Source organism: Rhinolophus ferrumequinum, chromosome 8 (assembly GCF_004115265.2).
Source record: "Rhinolophus ferrumequinum isolate MPI-CBG mRhiFer1 chromosome 8, mRhiFer1_v1.p, whole genome shotgun sequence".
NCBI classification, from domain to species: domain Eukaryota; kingdom Metazoa; phylum Chordata; class Mammalia; order Chiroptera; family Rhinolophidae; genus Rhinolophus; species Rhinolophus ferrumequinum.
Window position 1 is genome coordinate 58,456,155 of NC_046291.1, and position 18,495 is coordinate 58,474,649.

General features: G+C 36.5%; 1 protein-coding gene across 2 annotated transcripts in view; it reads left to right on the plus strand.

The window, feature by feature from the left end:
• GRB14 (growth factor receptor bound protein 14) overlaps positions 1–18,495 on the plus strand; it is a 115,449-nt gene that overhangs the window by 2,293 nt on the left and 94,661 nt on the right. The window lies entirely within an intron of this gene.

Consider the following 18,495-nt stretch of genomic DNA (forward strand, 5'->3'; position numbering starts at 1 on the left):
TAATGGGAATGAATGGGAATGTTAAAACTTACCTGTCAGGCTTTTGGGATGAGTTAAATGAGAGAACATATGTAAAGCACAGAGTCTGAGAGCTATAATTATTCACAGAACTGGTGGGAGAATTCTATGTGATCAATTCTAGATGATCAATTTTAAGTTAGAAATTGGAAGGGAGTGCAGTGGTATTCGGGTGAAAAGGGGGTTGGCTGGTTCTTTCAATACCTTGTTTAATCTTGCACGTTTCAACCCAAGCCAAGCTCCTTTACTAAAGGAAAGTGATATAGTGAATCTGTGGCAAAGGTAATTGGAGTTTAGGACTTGACGTGTCTTCTTTATTTCAATGAATTCCTCAGTTTGGAGGCTTCTGGCTGCAGAAGGCAAATGACTTGTAAGTGATGATTAGAAAGTGGACTTTATTTTTATGATTTCCTTTCTTTATGAATTTCTAGTTTGGGATTGACTTAAGCAAATTAGAGTTCAAAGATGAAACAACTATAGGGAGATCCATTATGATTATATATTTTGCAAAACAAACAAAAAATATCAGTGTATCCTAGAATAATCCTATCTCTTCTTAATGTGCTTCCTCCCAGTTTTGAGTCAACAAAACAAAGAGAGGCTTCAGTAGGCAGAAAGTACCTTGTTCTTGCAGGGTAGAAGCAATAAATTTAAAGAATCAGATACTTGCAGTGAGAAGGACAATGAACAGAGAAGACAGTTAGACATTTTCCCCCAACTGTTGTTCCCTTTTTTTTTTTTTTGCACTTTTGCTACCTCTGTGATGTGTTTTTAGTAATGTCTGTTTATAGCTTTAAGAATGGAGGACATATCCTAAGAAACAGATGAATTCTTGATAACATACAGCAGTAATACAGACAGTACGGAAGTATTCCATGGAATATTGTGTTTTGATAAAAGTCTGGTATAACAAAGCATGTATACTTTGGGGGGTGAGGGTTGAAATTTAATTGGTGCATGTGCTTTTTGGATAAGGATTGGAGAAAATGGGAGTCAGTATCCCTGGAGCAGAGGTGTATTCTGAATTAGTCTTTGTTGTGGGAGGCAAGGCCTTAAGTCTCTGGGACTGTGACTTTGAACGCGGGATTGAACAAGGAAGAGACTCTCTTGAGAACTTTATTATCAGGATGAGATTTAAAGTCAGATCCCAAGGAAAAAATGCCCTGCTGAAACGTCTGGGCCTTTTGAGAGCTTGGCTTTTTGGGGTATGAGTGGGGGAATATGGATGATAGGTTTGTCTGTGTGTCATGGTGGTGGAAAAATTATTCTGGATTGTCTGTGTGACCAAGGAGGAAAGGAAATGTCTGAGACAACATACATCTGGGGAGTTGAATAGATTTCCCTGTTTATGGAGGGCCTGTTATGTTCTCTGCACTATCCTAGTCTCCGAGACACCGAGCTACGCAAAAATGCCATCTGAAGGGTGTTTACCAAGGTGGGACTTTGATTTGGAGTTGGGTTAGGGGTTAGGAGTTCGGAGTTGAACAGAGGAAGGAGAGAGGAGGGCCAGGCTTGGGCTTACTCCCATTTTTGTGAACGGATACTGGAAGAATATTGTGTCTAGGAGGTGCGTCCATGTGGTAGGTTTCTTTTGAATATATATATAGAGAGAGGGAGGGAGCAAGGGAGGAGGGGGGAGGGAGAGAGAGATTGAGAGAGAGAGAGAGAGAGAGAGAGAGAGAGAGAGAGAGAGAGAGAGAGAGAGAGAGAAAGTGTTGTATACTTACCCAACTTGTATTAATAGCAAAAAAGAGAGAGTGGGTGTCAGCGTGAGGGTTAAGTCAGAGGGTGCCCTAAGTGTTGCTAGTCATTATCGTAGAGTAAAGCGCCTCATGTTGGGGAATGACATCTCTTCAGATCAGGTTTAGGAAATTGGCAAATAGGAAAAGGGAGCTATATTACTATTGACTCAGACTGGTTCCTACTCAGGCCTTGTGTCTTGTTTCCACAATGACCTTCTCAGGGAGCACTGCACCCACACAAACAGCTGTGCTGTTTCATGAGCAGAGCGTTCTGGCTTGAGGCCTGGAGACCAGTCCCAGAGGGGTGTTTCCACTGGAAAGGGCCCTTTCTGCTATTCTCCTCCTTCCGCCCAAGGGTTGGGGATCTCTGAGAAGAGAAGGCTGCCCCAAAGTTGGGAAGAGGGAGGTTCCTTTTTATATACTCGTATGTATTTTATATTTCCTTTTCCCCACCTAGACTTTGTATTTAGAACATATCCTTTGTTTTTATTCTTTTGTATGTTCAGTTCTTTGGAATGAGTAAGGTTTTGGGAATAGATGGCTCTATGTCAGTAATTTCCCCAAGATCAATATCTTTGTGACACAGATTACCCTTTTACAAGATGGCATTTCTAGTCCAATTGTCTGTGACCTTTGGTTGAGCTGATGTAAATGACAGTATGTGATAGGTACTATTGAGTATTATTTATGGTTGAAACATTATAGGAGGTGATGTCCCTTCCTTATATTCCCTCTTTCATTTGGTTTGTTTAACCATTCCAGTCATTTTAGCAATTCTTTTCTTCCTATAGATAATGTGAAGAATTGCACTTGTTATGTACAAATAAATGACCAGAAAGTTTGAAAGAATCCAGACTAGAAATGTTAAAATTTGTGTGGCCTTTCAAAACCACAGTCAAAAATCATTTTATAGGCCATAAATATTTTTTTATAATTTGTAATGTGTACATAATGTAAGAGGAGTAAAGTGCATTCAGGCCACAAGTAAGATATGCTTTATCCCCTTTGGCAAGTGGAATGACCCAAAGTATACAGTACTGTTGGCTTATAGTATTTTCATTTAAAAATGATAGCTAGAATGAGATAGAATCTGTATTCTTTACTCCCTTTCCCTCCTAGTGTTTTTATAATACTGGCCAGATATATTTCCCAGGCATATGTCTTTGTGTTCATCAATAAAGCAGATTTATAATATACATTCCTTTATATACATGGTCCAGAAAAGTTACTTGCAATTTAAATTTTATATTAAAAGTGATTTACCTTATGCATTTAAATTTTTGTTGTTGCTATTTCTGATTGAAATTTACCGGGAACTCATCCCTGAGCAATTATTTGAAGAAAGGGGAAGAATCAGAGATCTTTGGCCCTTGCAGCAGAATCAGTTCTTGTCTTGAGTTTGTCAACCCCCAGAAAATTTTTTTGCTTGGATGCAGTTTGTATAGTAGCTCTGGTTAATCACTTCTCAGGACTATGTAGTAGAACTAATTCAAAATAAAGCCTCTGAAGATTTTAAAATAAAAAGACACTGTGAAAAACTGTTATGGAATGTTCGAACTGGAACAGATCTTTGAGATCATCTAGTTAAATGCTCTTTTACAGATGAGTAAGTGAGGCTAAGAAACGCTGTGTGTCTGCTAGTGGCATAGTTAGGACCTGAAATCTGGACTTTCTGGAGGCTTTGACAGCCATTTTTTAGGAATGTACAATTTTCAAAGAAATTGAGAACCGTAAGTGTAGTACAAGTAATAACATTATATCAGTGTTGTTAGTTATAACTCTACCCATAATATAAAAGCAAGGGTGACAAATACCATTAGTAAATATTCATCTAAGGACCTGGAATCCTCTTTTTGTTCCCCCCTTTGAAAGTATAACTGTCTGTTTGTGTTGTTTTTTCTCTAGCTTTCTTTTCCATCTTCTCCCTAACATTGATAGAAAAAATTTATCAAGTAATTGGTCATAGCACCAAATAAGATTTATTAGTATTACTAATAACTAGCATTTGTGTGTAGTTTATAAGCCCATAGGATATTACCTCACAAGTAAACACAAGCAAACACAAGTGGGTCTGTCACCCACATATTAAGCTTTAAAAAAGTGCAAAAGCTACAGGTAATTTGCCTGTGCTTCCACAGCTTAAATGAAGGGAGATAAAAAAGATGATCATGTCTCAGTGTGTGTTGTCCCTCACTACACTATTTCTAGTCTATTCTGTATTGAATTAAGCCTTTTTATGATTTCAGAAAAATAAAAAAAATATCTTCCCAATAATTAAGAAATTACTTTTCCATATGCTCTGCTTTGGAATTTTTTTCCTCTCACATGTCAGGGACTATAAAAAGATAAGTTCATCTATGGCTCCAAATTAAAGGGCCTCTGAAGTCAATCTTTTGTGATGTGAGTAATTACTTCAGTTTGTAGAGTGCTAACCTGTGCATGTAGTCTGTCAGGAATCTTGTGTGGCTGCTCCATTAACCAAACTGTCATGTATTCATTTTTCCAGTATACACAGTACCAAGCAATAAACTGTACCCCTCTGTTCCCATTCTCCAAATTTGGCAGTTTTCAAGATTTTGCCTTGTTTGCTTACTTTATCTACTCCTTTTTAAAGTTTTTATTGTCTTTGTTGAAGTATTTTAAAATAAATTCTGTACATCCTGTTATTGTATCCTTACGTAATTTTATATGAATCTCTGAAAAATACATCTTCTTAAATAACCAAAATGCCGTTATTCCCTAACAAAAATATTAATTTCTTGGTATCATTTAAAACCATCCATAATCAAATTTTCTCAGCTGGAGTGATACATGAAATCCTCAGATTACAAACTGGTTATATTTCAAAAGTTTTAAATTAGCTCTTTGTAAATTTAACTTCATTTTCATATGAAACAACATCTTAAATTGTATGTAGGCTCCCCGAAGTCATTTTACAAAAATCCCATTTAATGTGAAATGAAATGCAAATATGTATATACAGAAAGAATAATAGAAACAATACTTGCTCCTATTAGGGTTTCAAACAAATATCTTTCCAATAGCAATTGCTACTTTTGAATGTTGGCACTTGGTGAATATCGTTTTTCTTGTAGAGGAATTTGAAAGTACAAAGATCTTTGTAGCAGTATTGAAACAGGCTTTAGAGCAGTACTTCTCAAAGTGTAGTCACTGCACCAACTTACCTCAGAATGAGCAGGGATGCTTGTTAAAAATACAGATACTTGCAAAACCCATTGAATAATACCTTCCGGGTGAAGGGCATAAGAATTTGATTTTTTATTTTTTTTCTCTGACATAGATATAAAATCAGGGGAACTCTTATCCTCTGCAACTTTCAGACTCTGGGGCAATCTGACTTCAAAATTGTGGACAATTTCATTTAGTTGAGAAAAGGTAGCAATATTACAAATGGACTTTAGTTGGTAGAACTAGCCTGAAAGGTTATATTATAGTACCTGAAAGCCAAAAGTTCACTGAACTCATGAGACATTGGAATGGGAATTAGAAAGTCAGCAATCATCAAGGCAGCCACTTTCTGACTTTTGTTCTCTCACAAGCACAGCACATAGTCTGTACTTCTTGTAAATCTATTTCATTCTCTGATGTTTCTCTGCAGCCATGCTTGTCTTAATTGTGTGTGTCAGTGCATACTGCCCCAAATGGCCACCCCTTGGGGAATAAATATTTCCTCCTGTTAGTGGGTCAGCCCGTGGTAACTGACTGGAGTCTGTATCTGAACAGAGATATTAGCCCAGTTTGTCGAGCTCCTATTCAGTCGGCTGTGGCTACGGGGACACAGGGACCTGGACCACTGCTCATTCAGCAAGGGTTTTGGGAAAAATTTTGTGAACAGGAAGTGCAGGTTCAGTAGGTATGGCATATAGGGGTGGTGAGGACATAATGACAGCTAGTGAGTGCCCCAGGAAAAAAAGATTTCAAACAAAGAAACAGGAGGGCACAAACACCAATTCTTGCCATAAGTCTATGATATATGGTGATCCACTGACTGGTTTGGCTGACTTAGCCTAGAGAGTTCACAGTGTCCAGTTCCTTCACCTCAATTCACTTAATTCACTTGAAGTGTTTTTATTTGACAGTGTTTCAGTGATGGTAATCTTCCTTGGCCGTTGTCTTGAGCTTACATTTTAGCGAGGTCCCGTAGCCAGATTCTCCCTGCTTCAGGCTAGTTACCTTCCTTTGTAGCAGAAGACAGCTGTCTCTTCCTTTTTTAAAACTTAAATCCCCACCAGATATTCTGTTTGTCAAGATTTTATTTCCAGTTTGAATATTGCCTCTAATTTTTGGTTAATTTGCAGGGTACATTTGCAGTCCAACCTTTGTCTGCAATATGGGTTTTGTTTTTCACTTCTTTGAAAGCTCAGCTTCTAGTTTGTTTTTCCCTAGGGGCATATATTATCTTCTATCAAGAGAAGGAGAATTGGAGTCATTCATGGTTCAATATAAATGTGGATCTTAATTAATATAAAAATGCTTTCTGCAGTCTTATGGATGTTGCTTTCACAAATGTCAGCTGAAAAGGAATAGTAATAAATTGTGTTATGTAAGTATACACCAATGTGTATTTGAGCGAGTATAAGCAGACTTGGGAATTGTTCTTTTGGCACTTTAGATAAAGGACAGCTCAAGGGAGAACCTAAGAAGCCAAGGCTCGGAAGCAGCGGGGAAGCTTTTGGAATCAATTCGGAAGAGAAATGGGAGAGATGACATGGGGAGAGCATCCTTTACTTCTTGTTCTTCCCTTTGGTCCCACTTATTTAGTATTTTTCAAAGCCACAGAAAAAATAAGCACAAATAGGAGGATTAATATTCTTACAAATGCTTCTGTCTGTTTCAGAAGATCATTTGTAATTTGGCTGTGCACACATTTTCTATAGGTGTAATGTTACATGTGGTGGTTAGATTGCTACGGCAATCAGTAAATGTTTTTTCACCCATGATAGCTCCAAAGAATACTACATTTACAGCATCCTGTGCACCATTTTTAATATTGTTTCTGTGTGAGTCAGTATGATGTGATTAAAAGATACTGGACTGAAAATCAGCAAGCCTAGTTTTGAATACGGTCCTGCTGCCGAGTGATGCTGTATGAGCCCATTGTCCACACTCTCTGGGCCTTTGAGAACTACAGTTTTATCCTGTTCTGAGAGCAAGTGATTCTGATAACTCTTGAAGTATTAATACTAGTGACTTCGTGTAGTATATACAGGAATCTTGGGAATTTGCTTTGGTTCTATTGGTCCCAGAAGTTTCCTCTCGGCCTTTTTTCAGAACTTCCCATGTGGTCACCATACCTCCTTTGATAAAGAGTCCATTTAGGGTGGCCTGGGGCAAGGAGCGTAGGAGCCACCTTCATGGAGATGGTGGGGGCAGGAAGGACTAGTTAAACTAAAAATTATTCATCAAAGTCAAGTCCAAATGTTAGAGGTCAGAAAAGGTATCATATCAGAAAGGGGCCAAGTTGAGTGGTACAGTTGTATTTAAACTTAGAAATAAGTATATGAGATTAGATGTGAACTTTTGAGGCTGGCATAGGTCCAGTGTGTACTTGGATTTGCTTGACTTAAAGAGTTTGGGGCTGTCATAGCCTCTGAGTTCTTCTCTGAATTCCTCTTGTCCTATCCTCAAGTCATCCATTTGGTTGCTCACGCCAAATGGTCTTTGTGGAGTGCTGCTACATCTCTCATCACAATATACTTGAATCCATAAACTTCTTTCCATCTCCACTGCTACTGTCCCACTTTAAGTCACTGTCTTGTCGCGTAAAGAAGCCTCATAACTGGACTCCTTGTTTCTATTTTAGCCTATTTTGGTCCTTTCTCCATATACTTATTACAGTTAACTTTTAGAAATGTAGATCATATCATGTCATTCCCTGATAGCTTAGAATAAAATCCAAATTTTTACCTAGGCTTATAGCACTCTACATTTGGATTGGATTCTGTCTACCTCTTAAATCTCATCTGCATTCTACTCTTTGTTCATTATACTCCAGCCATGGTGGAAGGGCAGCCCTACCTGTTTGTGAACTTGGCAAGCTTTTTTCTACCTCAGAGCCTTTGGCTTGACTGTTTTCTCTGTCTGGAACCTCTTTTCCTGGCTCTGTATATAACTGATTCCTCTTTATTCTTTAGGTCTCAGCACAAGATCATCTATCTTATTAGGGAGGCCTTTTGGGACTAGTCTACATAAAGTAGTCCGCTATACCTGTTATTTTTTCCCCACCCCATCACATTTCCTGTTGTATTTCCTTGGCTGTACTTTACCAGAATCTAAATTGTCTTGTTTATATATTTAGTCTAATTATTTATTGTTTTCCCCTCTAAATAAAATATCTTGGGTTTGTTGTTTTTGGGTTCTTTCATTAAAAGAATGAATTACTGGATTATTGAAGATAGTTAAAACCAATTTTAACAAATTGTATTTTGACATGTTTATTTTAATCATGATCAGTCTTTTTTGTGCTCTTCATCAAATTAAAAATATATTTCTAATTCTATTAACAGATTCTATTAACAAAGATAAAGTTATATGCTAGGATCCTGGACCAATTGGATTTTAGTATATACCTTTTGCTTTCATTACACACATAGGAAATTTTGATCGCGTGTAATGAAATTAATAGATATATTTCTGATTTTATACGTTATTATTTAGTTAAATTTTAGAAAAACTTAAGTGGAAAAATCAATTGGGTTTATAACCTGAGTCTGTCAGAGCAAGGGGTAGATATTAGCAAATGTTTTAATTATTAACTATTAATGTCATAGGTGAATGGATTAGGCCAGTGTTCATCACGTGGAAATGGGGAAACATATGCTTCTTGATTATACAAGAAGGCTTTCCAAGGCGTGTATAAGCTCATAGATTTAGGATAATCAGTTTCTAAATCCTCATCTTCCATATGCACTTTTTCCTAAAACTTATCTTCCCGAGAGCCCACCTGTGTTCACAATGATCTTCTCACCTGGTGCTTTACCCGGGGGCATGTAAACCTCTAGGCCATCACCACAGGGAAAGCTTCTTTTAATGATTAATCAAAGCACCACAAATCAGAAGTGTTTTTTGTCTTTTTATACCTTAAACATATTTCTGTTAAGGGGAAATATATTTGAAAATGAGAATTTTGGCGAGTATTGAGATGTTCTGAATTTAGATATATGATGGTGTAATGGGCGTAGTGACAGTTTTTATTTTTAAATTTTCAATGATTGACTTCAGTCCTTCCTTCTCCTGCCTGTTGTCAGAGAATGTGTAACCATTGAGGGAGAGTTTCCTAAGAACAAAGCAAATAGTGCATCAGTGAGAAATACTGAATGCTGAAAGTGGCCTTTTGTCAGGTATTTAAGTGTATTTTCCACTATGCTCAATACTTGGGACACATCAGTAGCTGAAAGAAAATAGACCTCCAGACACCTGATGTGATATAGGTTACTGCTGCAGTGAGGTTCCCTGGGAAGCCATCTTGGAGCACAGGTTTGCCTGAAGGAAGTTTACTGCCGAGAGGTCTTGGGAACAATGCCTGTGGCGATAGACACGGGGAGTAGACATCAGTGCAGCAACCACCAAGGCCATAGCCAATCACATAGGAGCTCAGGAGTATGCATAGCCCTACAGAATTGTTCAGAATTAGGGCCAAAGGGCTGGGCTGCCCAGGATGGCATGGCTGTGGGCATGACAGCTTTCTTCAGCCGAGTGCAATGGCCGGCAGGGAGGACAGCCAGGAGGTGTTAGTGGTTGGCACTCTGACAGCTGTGAGAAGGACTGTTTGAGTCCTGAAGTGGGTGGGTTTGAATGGTATACCACAGCATCTGCAACAGTCAGTAACCGATGCTTTTACATTTGACAGTAATTCTGTCTGAGACTACCGTTTTTTTTAAAAAAGATAGATTGTATAAACTCAAAGAGATAACATGTACATGATTTCTTTCAGATTTTGTGTGTGGTATTTAATATTGTGCAATATTTAATATCCTGAAATATTTATTCCAATGCCAGTCAGTTCCCGTCCTATTTTATATAAAATATTTTACTATTTCCCACTTTCTGTTAATAAAAATATGCTAGCTTCTAGACTAATTGTTTTATGTTACATACCATTTGCTTTCATTAAACACATAAGAAGTTTTTATCATGATGAAATCACAATTAATGGAGCTACTTCTAACTTTATACTTGATTTTTATTTAGTTACATCCATAAGTTGAAAGTCAAGATGGAAATTATATTCATACAATTACCAAAGAAATTCCATGTCCTTCCTAGCACTTCATCATTCTCCTCAGAACCCTTAGTTCTGTATTATTTTAATTTTGACTTCTTTCAATTATTTATCTTATACAATATAATCATTACTTAATTTTCAGTGTTTTTTAGATATTTTTTTCTCAGAATGCATATTAATACCTCTTGAATTGAAAAGTAAAGTTGGACTTCATGAGTCTGATTTGGCTGATTGATTTGAAAATAACGACTAACTTTTCCAATTATGTGGTTGACATTTTCTTTAAATTGAATAACCTGTATTTAAGCCCTAAACTTTTGATGAAAAAATATGTAAAGCACATAATAAGACAAAAGCATTTATTTAAAAAAATTGGAAAGAAATCATGCAAAAGCCTCACCATATGTTGGTTTGGCAAGGTGTGATAAAATTCACACTTTTCCCCTAAATTTTTTCTGAGCGTATTAGTTTGAACAAAGTGCATTTAAGTGAAAGAGCTGCATATCATTAATGGTAAAGCCTTGGTGATAAACTGTCCAGAAATTGAGAAAGTGAATGAATGTGATTGGGTAATAAATCCTTTTCAAATTCGGATTTTCAAATTCAAATCCCTTTCCAATTCATTGTTGTAGGAGGCCCTAATTGATTTACTGGGTGATGGATCATTAGCACTCTTCTAGCTCAGATGGAATTGAAAGATTGACATTATCTTATACTACCTCTGCATTCTCTTTTCTTCCTTACCCAGCTTAATTTTTCTCTCTAGCACTTACCATCATCTTGCATGTTATATGTTCACACATGTATGTGTTTATTCTCTGCCTTTTCCCACTAAACAGAAGCCTTGTGAAGACAGGGACTTTGTTTTGTATACTACCCACTCTCGTGCATAGTGCAATGTCTGGCACTTAGTAGGCCCTCAGTACATTTTGCTGAATGAAAGAATAAATGAATGAATAAGTGAATGGGGAAAGACCAGAGAAGTGGTTGTTAGTAAGGGAAGGAATGAGAGAATATTTGGGAACGTACTGATAGTTTAATATAAATGATAAAGAGTTTGCAAGGAAACTTAGAACAGTGAAATTTAATTAGTTACTAAGAGGGGTCTGAAATTGGTAGATGTTAAAAGAGATCCTAGGCAGGACAAACATTTGAGTATTGATTTACCACTATTAGCACATTCTAAATTTGGATTACCCTTGCTCAGAATAAGTTCTGTTCTTTGTTTCTTTGGTCCCCTTTGGTAAGCATATTCAGTCTTACCAGCCCCTGTGTGCCAATTAAAAAGCATGTATACTTTATGGGGCTGAGTCCAGTAAAAGCTTTTCAATCAACCCACATTCACAGTGGAAGATTACTTTCATTCTTGGGAAGGGTGACATATGTGTGTGAAGCCCAGAATTCAGATGAAAGGGGTACTTTGGTATTATTCAACTGTGTATTGGCAAGACTTGGGCCAATATCTAGTTTCTCTTTAGAGACATTTTGCATTATATTACAGTACTCTTACTGTGCCGTGCCAGGGAAATTAAGATCAGCTGGAACACTCTGTAGGTCATTGGCTTGGAATCTTAGGGCACTGAGAACTTGATGTTTTGTTTTAATGACCTCATTTAGGCTGAACCTGCCTTTGTTCCAAAGGCATAAGGGCCCCTTTACAAAACCAGGTCTACACCTTGGGAAATATATGGGAGAGGTTTAGAGACAAGTGACTAAAATATTTGAAGGCGTTGGGTCAACCTCCATGTAAAGAGTACTTCATAAATTACGGCTCTGTAGCCAAGAAAGATGAAGAGGAGGCATAATTAAAGTCTCAACATGGATGTAGCCATTAAATTCCATGATATCTGAAAGGTACTTTGAAGGTGGAAGGAGGTTGTTTTGACAAAAATGAAAGGAAGAAATGTTTTTTACAGGCCATGGAGCAGTTCATGGGACTTGTGCTCTGGCAGATGCTTTCTGCAGAGATTTCCAGAGGACATCACTCTTGTGGAACGAAACACCTCCTGCATATTTCACCAAGTGGGAGTTTGTGATGTGTGTATGCATATGGGGTGTGCGAGGATTGTGGGAGGGCCATATGGGAAGTTGTATGATAAACACGGAACACCTTTCTGGAGCCGTAATTTCAGTTGAAAATAAGGGGAAAACATTTCTATATTAAAATAAAATTTCCTTTTTTTACGAGTAGAAGGCACAATTTACATGGATTTTTAAGAACAAATTAAGTACCTTAGAGTTATTGCCTGCCCAGAGATGGCAAAGGCTGTGTAATTACTTTCTTTTGCATTTTGGTAATTCTGGTGGAAAAATTTGAGAAACACTAGTGTCGTTTTCAGTTCTGTGGGAAGTGACTCTTTGTAATCCTCAGGAGGTTTGGTTATTATCTCTTTTCTTCTCAGTTCTTCTCTAGCCAAAGTTCTTTCTCTCTAAAGCTTCTCTTTTTTTATTGGTACCTGTATCGTTAATATTGAGGGTATTGGGTTGCCAAACATTTGATATGTTTTTTCTGCTCTTCTGCAACTTAGCAGGGTATTGCTTTCATTAAAGTCTCTGAAGACCCCCTTATTCCTGAAAACCCACTTCACTTCTTATTTGGATATCTCAGCAGTTTTTGGACATTTTTGACTACTCTTTCCTTCTTGAAATACTTTTTTGACTTTTACCTCTTACAGGTCTCTGTTGTAGGATCCTAATGTTGGTATTCCTTAGAGTTTGTCCCAGAACTTTTTGTTTTCATTTTACTGCCGAGGGTCTCATCTCTTCCAATTGCCTCAACTGCCATATATTTATCTATATCTATGTCTATATCTACATATAGATATAGATATATATATATCTGGGCTGCCTACTACATATCTTCACTTATACAGTTAGTCCATATATATCTCAAATTCAGCATATTCTAAACAGAATTAATACTTTCCCTTTTAAACTTGCTCCTCCTATGTTTCCCTTCATTGGGAATGGCATACTCTCTTCTCATACTAGAAAATCTGAAATCTTAGTTCATCTTTGGCTCCCCTCTATTTATCTCTTTCCTCATCCAGTTGGTTACAAAGTCTTCTGGGAAAAACAACTCTTGAATTTATCCATTCTTTACAACCTCTCTGCCATTGTGGTACTTCGGGCCAAATCATCTGTCTCATAATAATTCTGAGAGTCTCCTCATTGCTTACTCTATTTTCAGTCTTGCTTTACTCCTAGAAGTGCCCTATGCTTAATTTTTTTTTTTTTATCGAGGAGCTAAAATTTATATGACATAAAATTGATCACTTTAAAGCATACGATTCATTGGTATTTAGTACATTTCCAGTGTTACGCAACCATCATTTTTACCTAATTCCATCACCCCAATGGAAACTGTGTATCCATTAAGCAGTCATTCCTCATCCTGCCCTCCCCACTGCCCCTGGCCGCCGTTAATTTGCTTCCTGTCCCTATGCATTTACCTGTTCTGGATATTTCATAGAAATGGCATCGTATAATATGTCACTTTTTGTGTCTGGTTTCTCTTTCACTTAGCATGTACTTGAAGTTTATCCACATTATGTCATGTAATAATGTGCTTTGAACCATGAAATAGTTCCAGACATGCAGAGAAGTACATGTATTTTTTTTTTCTTTTGAAGAAATAGGGGGTTGTTTATACATGGTAATAGTCCCCCTCTTTATCCCTTTGTTCTCAATCCTGTTTTGTCTCCTTTGCCCCTACTGTGAGGGAACCACTTTTCTGAGGTTGGTGTGTATCATTTCCTTCCATGTTTTTATCCTTTTACAATATAAGCACTCTGTTGTGTTTTAATGATTTACGTATGTGTTATGTAAAAATTTATGTGTTTCTCTGCAACTTGTTATGTCAGTCAATTTTTTATTAATTCATGTTAATAAATGTAGATTAATTTACTTTAATTTTTATTGTATGCATACGTCACAATTAATTTAGTCTTTCCCCATTGAAGAAAATTGAGAATCTTCTCAATTTCCTTCATTAAAAACCATACTAGTGTGCATTCTTGTGCCTCAGTGCAAGGGATTCTCTACTGTATGCGTGTAGAAGTGGAATTACTTGGCTCTAGAGCAGGTGTGTACCAGCATTAGACGTGTCTTCATTTCCACACTTTCTTGTCAACAGCTGGTATTTTCAGATTTTAAAGTTTTTGCCAATATGGTAAATATAATGAAATTTAATAACGGTGTTAATTAGCTGGTTACCTGTGAGGTTGAGCATCTTTTGCTTTTGGGCATTCATATTTCTTCTTTATGAATTATCTGTATTTTTGTATTGTGTTTGTAATTTTAGGATTTGAAGGAGTCCTTTATATAGTATGGATACTGATCTTTTTGTAATTATAAGCATTGCAGTGATGTTTTCTCAGTAATTGAGAATTGTCTTAACTGTTTAGTGTCTCTTACGATACAGAATATTTTTGTTTTAATTTAGTTAAATGTAGTTTTGTACTGTTGTGTACCTTAAGACATTTTTTCTTTTACATCTTTCATATATATTTTAGTCACTCATTAAAACATTCTACTTCTTATACTTAGGTCTTTAACACAGCTTGATTTATTTTTATATATGATGGGAATCCAGTTCTTTTCCAAATAATGCAGACTCATAAAAGTACCATTTATTAAAGTTATTGCCTCTTCTTTTCCTAAAGGTTTTTAAGATTTCTTTGATCAAATATCAAATTCTCTTTTTTATAGTGAAGTGGTAATTGTAAAGGGCAAGTAAGAGTATGTCATTCTTCTCTTAAACCATTCCCTGGATCCCCCATCATTCTTTGAATACTGATGTTAATACTGATCATAATTGGGCCCTTAGGGTACCGCATAGTTAGACCACCTACCTCATCCTCCATGCTTTGACCACACTGAACTTCTTTTAGGTTTCTAGTATACTGTTTTATCTCTTATCTGACCCTGTGAGGATCGAGTCTGTACATATGATGTTCACTATTCCTGCATCTCTTTTCTTCTTACTCTAGCTAACTTCATGTACATTTCTTTGAAGATTCAGCTGAGAGAGTCTTCTCTCCCTCTACCAGATCTGCATTAGGTGCCCTGCTTAGAGGGAGTATCCCAGGTCAGTGATGTTATATTGTTAGTCTGTTTACTCATCAGTGTTCCACCATTCAGGAAACTCTCTGGGGCAGCAGGAACAAAGTCTGCCTTGGACATCAGTACATTTCCAGACCCTTACGTTGTACCTGGCACATTGTAGGTCCTCTGTGAATGCTTGCTGAATGAACGGATGGTTCAGATAACACTTTTACCTAAAGTAAGATTCGTCTCTGAAGTATCTGATAGATGATCATCCATATAGTCTCCTCGAGCATTTTCAATGATAATGAACTTGTTTTGCTTGTGATTAATAAAATCCCTGTATAAATGATTTCTTATGAACTACATGTAAAGCGAGGCTGTATATAATAATTGTTAGGAAAAAAATTAATTGCAAAAATTTTGGTAGGATTTAATCTTTCCTTATTTAAATCATAATTTTGATTCATTTTTCCAGCATGTCAGGATATTACTGAATTGTATTCTTTTATTACAGCAATTGCTCCTCTAAGCTTTGGTTTATTTGCGCATAGGTATAGATGATATCAATGTATCCATTGAAGAAAGACTAAGCTTGCCACTTTAACCTTCTTTCAGGGGGGTTTGCTATTGTATTAGCCAATACTTTAAGTTTTCTCAAAGCAATACTCATTCGTTCAACCAATATTTATTGAATGTGTGCCTTTGTACTAGTCATTATGTTTGGTATATATGATTGTGTTATCACTCTGGTCCTACTTCATCTTGTTCATCAAAAGTGTCATGAGGTATTTTTCAGTTAATCTTTAGAAATCAAGATACCTTCAGGCCTAGATATTCCTGTGACCTATCAGTAGAGCGGCTTACTTAAAATGTACTAACTTAGCAGTTATTACCATCATCAGTAATATTTATTCAGTTCTTACAATGCATTGGGTGCTCTGCTAAGAAGGTAAGTTGTATAATGTTTACTTTTCCTAATATCTCAGTGAGATAGACACTATCATCACATTTGTCTTGTAAAGGAGGACTTTTAGGTTGAAGAAAGATATTACTTGCTCAAAATTACACAGATGGGAAGTGACAGAGGCAGGATCCAAACTTAGACTGCCCCGTGTTAGTGACATTTCCTTCCTTCCTGTCTTCCTTCCCTTTTTTCCTTCCTCCATTCTTTCCTTATTATTTTTTAATTTTAAAAAACATTTTGGAGACAAAAATGGAAGGTTTTTAATAGACCAGGTCCATACTATGAATAGTAAGTATTAAAGGGTAGAATTCAAGAGCCAGGCATTGCTGAGATGTCATTTGTACATTGGTATAACTGACGTGCCTGATGGAACAGAACCAGTTTTAGACTTATCCAAAGTTTCTTTCACTCAGCATTAGCTTGGACTTGATTAGTTTAATTCTAGCATGCACGTTGCATTCTCTCTCTCTCCATATATATTACACACATATATATATATATATATATATATATATTATATATATAATAGTAATCATACAAAATTTAAATATAAAAATGCTTTTACTTCTTTAGGAAGAATGATTCTTCAAAAGTATGAAGACTATATCGTGGATTGCAGAGGTCTGTGTAGCTGTAAAGTCCTGCGACTTCTTTTCTCATGTTGGTTTCTATGGGTGCATATATCCTGCCTTTGTATTAGTGATGATATGGTTTTCAAAGCACTTTCAAATATGTTACTACCTGACTGTAGAAAGTATATGAGGTAGCTTTATCTCAGTTTTACAGATGGAAGGCGATAGGGCCAAAGATCAGGGGTTAAATTGTACAGTACTGCATGACAGAGCCAGGACTTGAATCCAGATTTTCAGATATTAGTTCTAGCTCTGAGTACCTTACACAGAATCAATAGGTGGTATTCTTTTTAAAAACGACATGCAAAATATCTCCTTTGTGCTTTCAGTATTGCAGATTTTTATATAGCGAAACATGGGTTGTGACAATAATAAAAAAAGTTGTTTTTTAAAACTGCACATGAAACCCAACCTTAATATATTTTGATCTCCCTCTACCTGAAGTGTTTTTCCTATGGTATTGGTATATTGCTTTCAGAAAACTAAAAAATCCTTTTTTTGTTATTTGAGGAAGTGTCACAAATCCTATTGTTATTATTATTATTTTAATTTGTAGGATTTTGAATGATTTTTCAGAAACTACCAGGCAAATTGGATCATTTTCAAATCAGAATGTATTCTGACGTAGTTGTGCTGTGGGGTGTTGAATTAATTTTCATTGACAGACCTCTCCCTGGTATTTAATTGAGATTTAAGTTAGTAAAAATCCTGCTCTGTGGCCTAGGGAACAATTGACAAAATAGATGAGGTGAAGAGGAATGTATTTTCTCACCTTTTTTCCCCCTGAGACAGAACCCAGGTCACTTCAGAAATAGTTGAGATTTTGTAGTTGAACTGTCATACCACTACAAGGTCACCATTAGCAAGTCCAACACCCATCATTAGAATAATTATGAGGCTATAAATATCAGTGCGGAGAATACTGGCTTTTAAAACATGGAATCAAAAATGATTCAAATATTTAGAGATCGAATTAAATTCCATTTTTAAAAAAGAATTTAGCAATCCTTCACTTACCACTATGATTACCCTTCCATCTTTGAACAGTTGTTTTATTTATAATGCTTTAGCGTGGCAATTCTCAAAATTCAGTGGGCATGTCACAGACCTAGTATATTTGGTATAAGTACAGATTCCTGGGCCTCATCTCTGGGGAGTCTATTTCCATAGGTCTGGAGTGGGGCTGAGTTATTAGAACTTTTAAGACACACCTGCCAGGAGATTCTTATGATTCTGATACAGGTTGTCTGTAGACCACTTTTGAGGAAGCCATGGTATAATCTGATTGAAACAGGAGTTGAAAGGACACCATTTTCCTCACAGAGGAAGAATTGGGCAATCTACCTTCATTTTGGCAGGACGTGTTACTAGTGCATCACATGCTTTATATACATTTGTGGTTCTATAATATTTTGTCTAAAGGATAAAACTTTTCTAAATATTTTTGCTTCATCTCAAACCTGATTAGCTTTTGCTTGAACTTTAAATTGCATTACCTTTAAAAATAAATTGTGTTGTTTAATAGAGAACCTCCATGGCAATGGGAATTGTCGGGGCTCCATGACGGCCGAAATGGTTCTTGAAGTAGATCACACAGGGGGGTGCTGTTGAGATACGTTTTTGTCTGTGGTTAGTTCCAAGTACAGACAGCAGAGGGGGTATGTTTTAAATGACCCAAAGAATCTGTGACCTGATTGTGTTAGTATGAATTATTCTAGATTGCATTGTTAATTCATTTAATTTACACTATGAGAGGAGAATCATTTGTTGGAATAAATGATTCATTTAAAAAAGGACCATGTGATTGGTAGTTTTTAAAAAGATAATTTTGAAGAAAAGTATTGT